Source organism: Leucoraja erinacea, chromosome 37, assembly GCF_028641065.1.
Source record: "Leucoraja erinacea ecotype New England chromosome 37, Leri_hhj_1, whole genome shotgun sequence".
Lineage (NCBI taxonomy): Eukaryota > Metazoa > Chordata > Chondrichthyes > Rajiformes > Rajidae > Leucoraja > Leucoraja erinaceus.
The window spans coordinates 4882267-4896425 of NC_073413.1; positions in this window are offsets into that span (position 1 = coordinate 4882267).

Genomic DNA, 14159 nt, shown 5'->3' on the forward strand with positions numbered 1-14159 from the left:
AACCTTTTTTCTCCACAGATGCTGACTGACCCACTAAATTTCTTCAGCAGCTTGTTTTCTGCTCCAGATTCTAGCAGCTAGCAGATATATAAACACAAGTTTGAAACAGGAAATCCTTTTTTTCTGATCTCCAGCTTAGGTTTCTTTAGAGTATTTCTTTCAATAATCTCTCTCCCCCCCCCAACTGAGACAGTAAGAGGAAGGAGAAAAGTCTGCTAATCGGGATGCAAAGAACTGCAGGTGCTTGAATGTGGCGCAAAACAAAAACTGCTGAAGAAACTCAGTGGGTCAATCAGCATCTGTGGAGAAAAAGTGTTGGTCTTTTGCTCGTGTTTATGCAGATCACCTGTCTTGAATACATCTCAATCAATTCCATTTCTAAACATCAGAACAAGGCCATTCGACCCAGAGCCAGTATTGATGCTCCCCACAGGTTTCCTCCCACCCCTCCTCATGTTTATTCATCTTCCTGTTATTAAACTGAGATGTTAAACTGATGTCACATTTGTTGGACAAAATAAATGAATGCCAATATTTTAAGGGTGGCACAGGGGGCAACACAGTGGTACAGCTGCTACCTCACAGTGGCAATGACCTGGGTTCAATCCTCACCTGTTGTCAATGTGGAGTTTGCAGTGCTCTCACTTTGACCGTGTGGATTTTCCTCCGGGTGTTCCGGTTTCCTCTCACATTCCAAAGACATGTTGCTTTGTAGGTGAATTTTCCTCTGTAATTTGTACCTAGTGTGTCGGGAGTGCATGGAAAAGTGGGATAAGATAGAACCGGTGTGAAAAGATGATCGCTGGCCGGTGTGGATTAGGTGGGCCGAAGAGCCTGTTTCCGTGCTGTAACTTTCTATCAAGGCTGGCCATTCTCCATCAATTGCTCTCATCAGGCAAAGGGCATTATAAGCAATGAGCAAACTTCTCAGTTTAAGAAGGAACTGCAGATGCTGGAAAATCGAAGGTAAACAAAAATGCTGGAGAAACTCAGCGGGTGAGGCAGCATCTATGGAGCGAAGGAAATAGGCAACGTTTCGGGTCGAAACCCTTCTTCAGACTGATGCCTATTTCCTTCGCTCCATAGATGTTGCCTCACCGGCTGAGTTTCTCCAGCATGTTTGTCTACAGTAAACTTCTCAGTCCTGGCTCACCGGGTCTCTAAGGGTCGTGGTTTCTAGACACATGAACACAAACATCCAGTCTGATGCTCCCAGTACACTACTAGAGCTGCATCTTTCTGATTATATATTAAACCAAGACCCTATCTGCCCTGTTAGCGGGACATAAAAGATCCAAGGGACATCATTTTAAATAGGAGTGGGTATAATGGTTTCTTTATTATCATGTGTACCATGGTACGGTGATAAAAAAAATTTGAATACTGATCAGCAAGCCTATCACCACATACATAAGCAGCATTCCCCAGTTAGTACAGAATGTACAGGACAGCCCACTGAGTCCACATGCAAGAGGAGCCATTTTGGTGCTATTTTACAGGTCCAGCTGCAGCTTGTAACAACGGCCCCTAGCAGCTGGCGCCTCCATTCTGATCGTCCCGTGAACCATTGTCCCTCTCCTCGCACGCCCCTCTTCAGCCCTTGTTCCCCAGGGCTACCTCCTGTAGCTGACTGTCCGGTTCTTCTTACTGGCCTCAACTCAAATCAACTCAGTGTCTGGGTTAACATCACTAAAACTACAGAATGTCATTGCTAAGTGTGAATCAGCTGCCATGTTTCCTACATTACAATAGGCAATAGACAATAGGTGCTGGAGTAGGCCATTCGGTCCTTCGAGCCAGCACCGCCATTCACTGTGATCATGGCTGATCATCCCCAATCAGTACCCCGTTCCTGCCTTCTCCCCATATCCCCTGACTCCGTTATTTTTAAGAGCCCTATCTAGCTCTCTCTTGTATGCATCCAAATCATCTCCAACTGAAACAAACCCAAGAAGCTTGCGGTTCATATCTTGCCTCCACCGCCCTCTGGGGCAGAGAATTCCACAGACTCACAACTCTCTGTGAGAAAAAGTGTTTCCTCGTCTCCGTTCTAAGTGGCTTACCCTTTATTCTGAAACTGTGGCCCCTGGTTCTGGACTCCCCAAACATCAGGAACATGTTTCCTGCCTCTAGTGTGTCCAAACCCGTAACAATCTTATATGTTTCAATGAGATCCCCTCCCATCCTTCTAAACTCCAGAGTGTACAAGCCCAGCTGCTCCATTCTCTCAGCATATGTCAGTCCCGCCATCCCGGGAATTAACCCTGTAAACCTACGGTGCACTCCCTCAACAGCAAGAATGTTCTTCCACAAACAACAATGAATACACTTCACTAATACATTTGAATACAATAATACATCTGAAGAAGGGTTTCGGCCCAAAATGTTGCCTATTTCCTTCGCTCCATAGATGCTGCTGCACCCGCTGAGTTTCTCTAGCTTTTTTGTGTACCTTCACTAATACATTACTGGCTATAAAGTGCTTTGGTTGGGGCAAAGAAGATATGAAAGGCAAGTTTCTTGGGTATGTTTCAGTTGGAGATGATTTCAGTGTTTTTAATCTTTTCTTTCAAGAGATAGACTCATTAGTTGGTGACAGGCTCTCAGTTGGTGTTAAGATCTCTCGCCTAGTTTTTGTGTATTCTTGAATGTCTTTTGAGTTTGTACTAAAGTTAAACCAAATTCCCCCACCAAAAGATCAGGTAAATGGCCATAACAGTGATTTGTATCCCAACATTATGCTAAAATAGTATCTGTGTGCTTCCTGACAGCAGCAATGCTTGATGTGGCTCAACTCCGAACTACTCACAGAAGGACATCCAGCACTTAAAGGCACATTGTCCACAGCAAGCAAGCATCAACTAAGGGTCTCAACCTGAAATGTTTTCTGTCCATTCCCTCCACAGATGCTGCCTGACCCGCTGAGTTCCTCCAGCACTTTGTGTTGAGTGTGTTTAGCATCAAAAAGCCTTGGAGGAGAGAGGAGCTGCTGCAAGAGAGGAACACAGCTCCCACTACAGGTGTAAGAATGCAAGTACAGGCCCTCGGACATACATGTACCACATGCAATCAGCACAAATGGGTTGATTCTGTAATGTTTGTGATACATTTACAAATGTACAAAAAAAATTGTTACTTTCATGCCCGGCTCCCTTGAGACGATATGCAGGAGCCACTCAGTGAGATACTTGCCAAGAGGGAAATCTGGTGTCAATAGGGCCATCCTTCCAGAGTCTGAAGCAGGTTATGGCCTAATTGAGTGGTGAGGATTATTCGGGGCAGATTGTTGCTCTTGATATACAGAGAGATGCTTTATTGCAATGTCCGGAGACATGAGCAGCTCACAGTTCTTTGGGTGCAAAAGAGTGCCAGACTGGTGGTCCTCCACATTCTGCTGCAGAAGCAGTGATAGTGTATTTGGGTAAATTGGTCTTTCTTCTGTATGTACGAGCAGTGCCATGAACCCAGCCCCACACATTCCAATCACTCTTCATAGTTGGCAGGGCCCCATTCAATGCTGTGCAGAGAACTGACGCTCAAGAAAAGAATTAAAGGAACGATACACAAAATGCTGGAGTAACTCAGCGGGTCAAGCAGCATCTCCAGAGAACAGGTGATGATTCTGGTCGGAGACATTCTCCAGCACTTTGCCTTTCCTTAGTAAACCAGCATCTGCAGTTGTAGGCCTGTAGATGCCGGTTTATACCAAAGACAGAAACAAAGGCTGGAGTAACTCAGCAGGTCAGGCAACAGCTCTGGAGAAAAAAGATAGGTGACGGTTCCTGTCAGGACCCTTCTTCAGGCTGAAAGTAGGGGTTGGGGGTGGAGAAGAGCTGGAGGTGAGCAGGAGGAATCACAGAGGGGGAGCAGTGAGGGGGTCTTGCAGAACTCATGTCGGAGAGCGGAAGAGAACCTCTTCAGTGCCTACTTTGAAGAAGGGTGGGTTGACTGGGGTTCTGACATAAATGCTATGTCGATTTTTCTGTTTTTTTATATGAATGATGTTGAATGAACTAGCAATGTTCAAATGCATCCTTATTAAGGACAAATAGATTAAGTGACACTGCTGTGGCAGCTGCTGGCATTATTGCAGACCATGGAAATGCCCCACTTCACACAATTGTTAATGAAATGCTGATAGCCATGTCACCCATTGCATGAATATGTTAGCAACCAAATGATGGAGAAAGTCCTCCCGGTTCATTTTAGGCTATTCTGTGGGCTTCTGAAGGCGTGAAACAGCCCACAGTGAGTTGGGAAGCTGCCAGTCAGGACTCCCCATATCAGTAGTGCATCCCATCAAATAAAGATAGCAGCCCGAGGAACCCTGAGTTATATTGAGACTGTTTTATGAGTCGTAGATTGCACCTTTCTGTTTCAATAAGGGAGCAAATAGGCTTTGTACAAGCAGTGACATCAAAGCAGATGCATGATTCTGGGTAAACTTATATGTTGACCGTGGACAGTATGATGGACATAATATCACTACTCTGGGATAAATCAATGTTTGTGGTTTCTGCATGTAAAAAATGGGCACCAATTTATCCAATTTCTGCTCTCCTGAGCTTGGAACCTTTTGGTATTGGATATATGGCAAATCATCCCTTTAACCTGTGATCTTATAGTTAATATTACCATGATTCCAATTTTCCATTGTTAGAAAGAACGCACCCTCGTTTCACTCCCAGACGGATGAATCTAATTTTAAGTTTAAGAAGGAACTGCAGATGCTGGAAAATTGAAGGTAGACAAAAGTGCTGGAGAAACTCAGCGGGTGTGGCAGCATCTATGAGGCGAAACTCAACCGGTTTAAAATCTAATTTTAAGGCTTTTTTTCTATTGAAACATTATGCATGTGGAGTTAGTTGCCAAGAGCAGTATTATTGCCCATATCGGATTACCCTTGAGAAACTGCAGGTGAGCCACCTCCTTGATTCTGGTGAAGGTGCTCCCGTGGTTCTATTCTGTTGGGCGTTTCAAGATTTAGACCCATCGATTATGAAGGAACTACAAGATGGTGGTACCAGCTGAAGGTGGAGGCGTTCCCTTGTGGTGTTTTCTTTGTTTTACTTGGTGGTTGGGTGTGCAGGTTTGGGAGGTGTTGTTCAAGGTACCTTGGCGAGCAACTGCACTACATCTTGTAGTTGGTACACTCAGTAGCTGTTGTGCACAGTGGTGGAGGAAATTAATGTTTAGGGTGAAGATAGACACAAAAAGCTGGAGTAACAGGGTGTCAGAGCATCCCTGGAAAAAAGAATAAGTGTCATTTCGGGTCAAGACCCTTCTTCAGATGTTTAGGGTGATGGATGGGGCACCAATCTAACGGGCTGCTCTATCCTGTCTCCATTTGTATGCAGAAATACAAATAATTACAGCAGACCTCCAGACCTTTCAACCTGCGTCTATGCTGATCGTCCCATGCCTTTCTATCTCCCCCATCACCAAATCTTTTTATTCATTTTTCCATGTGTATTTATCTCCTTAAACTCATTTCTGCTATTTGCCTTAGATTACATCCTGGCCCCTCTCCCCACTCTCTGCAGAGGTTTTCCTCCTGAATTCCTGATTAGATTTATTAGTGAATGCATTAGATTTATTTATTCCTTGCCCACTAAGAGTAATAATTCTGTGTTCTATGCTCCAAATCCCAGACTTTCCCACCGACAGCCTCACCTCTTCGTAAGTGGGCACGTTTCTGCCAGTTAGAATTCATCCCCGATCTGGGGGCTAGTCTTGTGTAGTTGATTTCAACATCCCATGGATTGGAAGCCTCCTATCCTCGCACTATCACTGCTATATGGACCTTGTGCGAATCCATAAGGTCTCCCACAATTGCATCACGAATTGGTGCAATCAGATGGCAAGCAGAATCACATCAGTGGCTCCAGGAGGGTGTTAGCACTGCTGGAAAAAGAGAGGAGATGAGAGCAAGGAATACAGGATGATACTAACTGTGAGTCCATCAAGAACCATGCAGAGCCAAAGGGTCGGGGTTTATTCCAGTTGGGGCACTGGTTGGGCTTTTGAACGAAAGAGTTAATTTGTGCCCAGGCGACACTGTATCTAACCTGGTTATTTTGAAATCCTGTAATCGTATTAGTGGTGTGGGATTTGCTGCCTGCTATAAGGGAACCCATTGTGTAGGTGCAGAGCTTAAGCTTGCAGTCAGTCCTGACCACAGTGCAGCACTCTAAATGGCCTCTTTGTTCCCCATGGTCTCAAGAGCAAGTCTGCAAATTGCAGACTCACGTTTAGCTGAGCGTCGAGGAGTCCTACCTATTGCTCCTACCTACAGTATACCCCCCACACCCCTACCACTGTAAGGCTTCATTCCTGAGAGGAAGTATGTGGTGGGGAGAGCAACAGCTCAAACATCCATTTGTCAAGATCTTCACAAGAGATGGTGTCTTAAGATTTTAACTTTGTAGCTTAAAATTGTAGTTAAATTAATTTATCATGTTAGATTTTCTCCCACACCAATCTTTATTCAACAGAAATTCTGTGTCTGGGAGTGTTATAGTGATATTCCTAAATCAATACGCTACCTAATGAGTGACCAAAACCTATCTAGGGTAGCTGGAGGATTTTAATTCAGGGTAACGATTGTGGAAATAAAGAAAAAGGGTACAGACAGATGAGATCAGTTTAACATGGCGTCATGTTCGGCCAAATATTGTTGGATTAATGTAAGAATTCTGCTTACATTACATGGTTTGCTCCTAAGTATGACACTGGATCCAATATCATATCAATATCGTCACCTGAAGCAAAGTATGTGGAGTCCTGGTATTCAGCATTCAATGGTACTTTATTGTCACGTGTACCTGAGTACAGTGATATTCTTTTTTTTGCATACAGTTTAGTGACAATCCTATTATACAAAAGGCACAATCATACCAAATATAAGAGTGTAAGGCAGTCCAGGTCAGTACACGAGAGTTGTCACATTTTAGGCGCCATCTTGTACCCTTCAACTTTGAATTTTTTTTTAAATGTCAGTCTCAACTTGGCCGTGAGGTGAGAAGATTGCAATCTTCACGTAGTTTCGATGAATGCAATCAACCTGGCTTGCACAATCAAATAGAACAGTTTGTTCAACAACTTTAGGCTGTGCATGCCATACGCAAGAAGAAGAAGAACTTGGCCACAAAGGCCTGTTTAGACTAAAAACAGCCAGGTTACATTGAACCTGTATGAAACCATGGTTGGGCCAAAACTAGAGTTTGCATCCAATCCTAATCTCCACACTTTCGGAAGGATGTGAAAGGAATACTAAAAGACCTGCACGCATAATTCGGAGGATGAGGGATTCCAGTTACAAGGTTAGACTGGAGAAACGGCTGTTCTTTGAACAAAGACGTTGGGGAGGGATTCGATGGGAGTATGGAACATCAGGACTGGTCAGAGGCATTGAGTGAAACATGTCCGATTAGATAATGATTCAAGGTCAAAGCAATGCAGACTGAAAATGAAGGGCATAGAAACTCTAGGATAACAAGGGGAACATCTTTTTTATACATGGTACAGAAGCATAATCAGCTAGAGGTTTCATAAGGGAAATGGAAAAGCACTAAGAAGAAGAGTTAGCAGGGCAATGAGGAAAGAGCAGGAGAGTTAGATGATTAGATTTTCCTGCTGGAAGCTTGAATTGCCTGTCTTTGTGCCATAGTGATTGTATGAACCTATCAAGTGAACTGGCACAGTTAGCATCTCAAAGATAACGCAGGACAAGTCATAAATGCTGGCCTCACTGTATTCTCTCAGACTCATGACCTCTGAAGAACAAGGGCAGGACCAGGATGCATCATCACCTGCATGTTCTCCACCAAGTCACACACCATCTCAATGGCAATATGGACCAGGAAAATTAGAATAGAATTGGATCTTCAATTAATATTGACGATGTAGGGAGATGACAATATCTATTTTCTGCCTGATTCCTCAAAATGAGGTTTGAAATACCTCAGGGAGGGAAAGCAGAAGGACTAGGTCAAAGTTCAGACTTCCGCTCATACTCTAACCATACCTATTTTGGCTTTATGCGAGTTGACTGACTGTGAAATTGTTAGTTACAGAACATCTGAAATACAGTCAGGTGTGGCTCAGCAAGTAGTGTTCCTATCCTTGAAGCCAAGGCCTCTGAGTTCCGTTCTACTCTGGAGACTTGACTTAGTTGACTAAGGGTGACCTGCATTATCACACATACCTTATTGAATGAGAAGCAATACCTTACCTAGTCTTTCAAGCAAACATAAAAAACCCATGATACTATATTTTAAGAGTTCTTCCTTGTGACCTGGGACTAATATATGAACCACCATCACTATGTTGGATTTGCACATAATAGAGATTACTTTTCAAAAACTTCTTTACTGGTTAAAGTCAATTTGGGGAAACTGAACTTGAGAAAGGTGCTAAAGAAACACAAGCCTATTTAGCTCTCTCTCCCCACGAAGACTGTGGTTACAATAAGACTGCATCCCAGTAAGGAGAGTAAATGGGAGAGGATATGTCATAAACTGCGTATTGCCGCAAAAGAAGAATGTGGCTTTGACATTTACATAAATGAAGACATGGATGTATGTGTATGGGTGTATTTGTAGTCTTTTGAGAAGATGTGTATGCTTTATTGCCAACTTGAATGTGTGAGGCTGTATGTGGCGAGAGTCTGTGTGTGTGTGAGACTGCATGAGTTATTGTGAATGTGTGAGCACACTTGAGTGCATGCTGTGTGGGTATTATGAATGTATATGTAAGTATAAGAGAAGGTGAGTGTGTGCGTCTGAGCCTGTACAAGAAGTGAGTGTGTAAGATTGTACAAGGTGGTGTGTGTGTGTGTGTGTGTGTGTGTGTGTGTGTGTGTGTGTGTGTGTGTGTGTGTGTGTGTGTGTGTGTGTGTGTGTGTGTGTGTCATTGTGTATTTATGTGAAGATATGTGAGAGAGTAGTGTGTCTGTGTGTGGTGCCCTAACTGAAAACCTGAGACAGAGATTTCCACTGACTACCTTGCATGGCACTAATTCCTTGGCTCCCTGCCATGAAATATATTTTTCCAAGGAAGTTTTTGCCTGCTGCTGGGCTGATTTGAGGGCTCCCCACCTCTTCCAGTCTCGATCCCCTGCTGCACCCACCCCTTTGCGGACTCTCTCTCTCGGCCCCAGCGCTGTCTGCGTGTGTGCCTATAAAAAATAAACCCTACAGGTTTATTAAAATAACAGACAGCATCCAAGGGAGTAACAGGCCTACAGTTCTATCTGGGTGATGTTATAGACCGCAACGGCAGTTTAGGAAAGAGCGTCCAAGTCCTTGGTCTAAACTCCAGCCAGCACCCTCCCTCCCAGGTATTTACTTTACAGAACAGAGCCTCACTGTGTGGTGTCAGCTCAGGGAAAGGTTGAGAAATCACACAACCTCCACCCCATCAAGGCCACTGTCGAGCTATGTTGGACTGTGTCGGTTTCAGTGCCCTGGCTACATGGTGCAGACCTCAATTTTCATTCACCACTGCACCCCCCCACCCCCCCACAAACATTTATCCATCAAAACTCTTTATACCCCCCTCTGTGGCCTAGTCCTTTGAGAACTGTAACGATTTTTTTAATATAGTTGTGGGTGCAGAGGGTAGTTTTTAATCTATCCCGCTGAGAGACGTTAGAGGTGGAGTGAGTGTGTGACAGAAAGAGTGACACATGAACAACTGGATAATGAGGGCAGGAATGTAGGCAGTGCTAGGGGAATGCGCGCTTATAGCATCAATGTTGTAAAATTCAAGCAATTACCCTTCCTAATAAAGAGCAGGTAACTCCGGCAATTTAACCTCACATCCAGCTGAAATTTGGGCACCGGAGAAGGCACTAAGAGCAGAAATTGGCGACGTTTCTCAAGTTGCACCTATTAACTTTGATAAAATTACATCTCGTTTCAAACAGGGAACTAAACGCAAATGTCACCAATGCCTGCTGATTATGGCCTGTCAATTTTGCAGCCTTTACTAGTCTGAATCTGGTATCTCACGTCCAACAATAAACAGTGTTAAACTGGCTCAATTTTCTGGACAGTAGGGACAACCACAACTCTCGACAGCAGTCAACTCAACTTGCATGAATCTGGATAATTGGGATGAAATATATGATATATAAATGTACATGTGATATATTCTGCTTCAAATTATTTCAGCAGAATCAAATTTCAGAAGCTCATGTTACTGTATGGATCTTCAAGCACTTAACAAAGGAGACTGGACCCCAGGAGGTACCGAAAATGGAGCTGGAAGAATGTGGACCACTGGGTTTGGTGTCATCAAGGGACAGAATATGTCAGGTGGTACATGTTAACATTCAGAGATGCGGCATGACCTATGTAAATGGTTAGCAGTTTTGTGTAAATCAAGAAGTTGAAAGTACAAGTCTTGCTTGAGCAGGAAAATCTAGCTTTACACTCCCATTGAGTATAGTACTGAGGGGTACTGCACAGTCCAAGTTGGTATCATCAAATGAGACTTTAAAGTAAGGCCTGCTCTATCAAATGGAAAATCTCATGGACACTAATTCAATAAGATCAGGGCATGCCCTCATTATGTCCTTAGGTCAATATCGATCCCTCAATCATTCCCACTGTAAAATATTATTTGGTCATTGTTATAATGCATGTTGCACCATCAACTGCTGAGCATTTCCAGCATTTTATGTTTTCATTTTTAAAGCACCTGTTCTGTGTCAGACAAAGGAATTTACAACTCAAGAAAGTAAGAAATTTGATTGGTTGAAAGATACATCATGGAAATGGGCCCTTCAGCCCATCTGTTCGCACCAGTTCTATGTTATCCCACTTTCGCATCCACTCCCTACACACTTGGGGCAATTTACAGAAGTCAATTAACCTACAAACCTGCACGTCTTTGGGATGTGAGAGGGGACCGGAGTACCAAAAGGAAACCCATGCAGTCACAGGGAGAATATTATAAAGAACAAGAGCAGGAGTGGGCTACTTGACACTTCGAGCCTGCGCTATCATTCATCATGCTTATGGCTGATCTTCCACTTCCATTTTGTCTGCACTACCCCCGTATCCCTTAATACCCAGAAATCGATCACTCGGTGTTGAATAAACTAAATATCTAAGCCTTGATACCCTTTCGGGCAGAGAATTCCAAGGACTCTCATCCCTTTATCAGGGAGATTTCATCTCAGTTCTAAACATCCAAACCCTCTTTCTGAAACTGTTTCAGCCTGGGGAAGCATCGTCCCTGCATCCAGCCTGTTGAACACTATATAACATTTGTATGTTTCACTGAGATCATCTCTCAGTCAGGCCTAATCTCCTAATCTCTCCACGTATGCTAAACCTGACATCCCAGGAATGAGTTTAATGAATCTTTGCCGCACTCTGTGTGGCAAGTACATCCTTTCTCAGATAAGAAGATCAAAGCTGTCTACAATATTCCAGGTGCTGTTTTATCAAGTCTCTATTTAATTAAAATAAGATAGCCTTACTCCGATTTTCAAGTTTAAGTACAAGAATTGGGACGACATGCTGCAACTGTACAATACGCTAGTGAAGACACTTTTGGAAAATTGTGTGCACATTTGGTCATCTAGCTCCAGGAAGGATGTCTTTAAACTGGAAAGTGTTCAGAAAAATTTCACAAGAATTTTACTTGGGCAGGAGGGCTGGAGTTATAAGGAGTCACTGATTTGACAGGGTTTTTTTCCCTGGAGCATAGTGGGGGGTTGAATTTATATTTATAAAACTATATAAAATCATGAGAGGCAGATCTTTCTCCCAAGATAACAAAATTTAAAACTTGAAAGCTTAAGGTCCAAGAAGAAAGATATGAAGGGGACCTAATGAGTAACATTATAACACAGAAGGTGATGGTTATATGGAAAAAACTGCCATAGGAAGTGGAAGAGGGTGTGTTGCAGTTACAATGTTTAAAATACACTTGGACAGATATATGGACGCTTTTACATCAAGCTTAGGGAGTTGACATTAATTTAACATCTTTTCTGAAAGACTATCTTAAACAATATTGAAACTCCTCAGTACTGGGAATTAGAGTTTTATGCGAGGAACTTGACTCCAAAACCTTCAGGAGTGAGAATGCAACCCACTAAACCACTGATGCTAATTGGTTTAGTCAGAGATTTTGTTCAAGAGATCACTCTTTTGTTCACTCTTGTCAAGAGTTGTTTTATTTTAACTATTGATTATTCTTTCAAGGGAATCACTTGCTTCTCATTACACTCTGTCATATTCAAGCACCAGTCTAAAATTATACTACATTGAAAATAGTAAAGATTGGTGTCAATACGTTAGATTTTGTAACCAATGAGCAATATACTGACTTCTGTGTTTCAGGCATGGGTCAGTGGTTTCCACTTGTGAGACTGCATAGGAATGTTGTGGGCTCAAGATCCAATTAACAGAGAAATACAGGATCATACTCCCAGAGCTGCCTTGAAGGTGCGTTGGAGGTGCTGTACTTTTGAATGAAGCATTGAATTAAAGCACACCTCGGATGTAAACATTTCTCCAGAGAAGAGCAAGCAGTATTTATCCTTCATACTAAAAAAGAACGAGTCATTATTATCATCTTTGTTATTTCTGAGAGCTTGTTATGTTAAAACTCGTAACCATGTTTCCTATGTTATAAGTAACTACCTTTCAAAAACTGTTTCACTTGATGTAAAGTGTTTCAGAACATTCTGAGGTTATGAAAGAGACGAAGAAATGTATTTTTTTAAATATTTTTATGATGTCTTTTGATGATCTCATTTTGCATAGAATACATTGAGATATTATATGGGATTAAACTGATTTGAGAACATCACTTGGCTCAGAAAAGTTGACACATGACAAGTTTATAAGAAATTTATCTCTAATTTTAAACAGTGACAAAAATATAGCCTTAGTCAACATTGATTTCCCCTCCCATTTTAGACCAGCTTCAGACTGCTGCAGTCTAAATAAACCCAAGGCTTTGGAAGGGAGAAGGCGAAGCAAATGGAAGCTTGTACCAGAGCAAGGAATTTATACCCAACTCTTATAAATAAATTGGGGATTAGCTGGAGCATTGCCATCAATTATGGAACCCACATTTTTTCCAGAATGACATTAAAGGCCTTAGAGAGGTTGGGAGGTTTACCGAAATAATTCCAAGGCATTCAATTTGGTAGAGTGACTGTTAAAGCTGGGGTTGGCCTTCTTGTAGCATAGAGGATCTTCAAAAATCTTTTGGAATGGATTTTGATGAGAGTATATGGGGGGGGGGAGATCAGTTTCAGTTGCAGGAGGAGAAAAGAGAAAACAGAGGAGATTAGATTTTTTTTTAGTACAAGTCAACAGCGTTACTGTGAACTAGTGCAATGGAAGCAAATTAAATTGGAAGTTCCGAGCGGAAACTGGATAAATGGTGTAGAGGGGAGAGGAAATTGACAGGACTGGGTTAAAAGCAAGACTCGTATCCTCAAAATGGAAGTGGTGAAAGAGGGAAAATGACAAAAGGTAGAATGGAATGGCCTCCTTTAGGTTTGAAAATTTAAAACAATTAGGAAAGCAATTGATAAAATTGGCCTTCACTGCAAGGACCTTGGAGCACATCTGGGCAGAATCTGGAGAGATTACATCTGGATTATAGTATGGAGTTTTAGTCATTCTTTTTAAGAATGGACACACCTATTGCACAAATGGTACAGTGATGGTATAGGATTAATTTGGGAAGAGGGGAGGGGGAGGAGGAGTTGTCCTGCAAGGAAAGATTGAGCAAGGCACCAAGACTCATGGAAGTCTGGAAATATGTGAGGTGGTACAAGATTCATAAATGGATTGACACAGGTTTCCTCAGGCTGGATGATCTAAAACATGGTCATGGTCTCATCAAATCAAAGCGGAGAGATTTATTTCCTCAAATGATTGAGAGAGTTTGGAATTTTCTATCCCAGAGGCTATGGATGTTCAGTGAACAGCTATTCAAGATTGAGATTAAAAGATATTTGGACACTAAGGTAATCAGAGGATATGGGGATCAGCAGGAAAGTGGACTCAAAGCAAATGCTGGTAAGTGGGATTAACATCGAGGTACACAAGGCAGCATGGACATGGTAGGCTGAAAAGCCTGTTTTATGACTCGCCCAGCAGACCATGTTAGTATTTATGGCC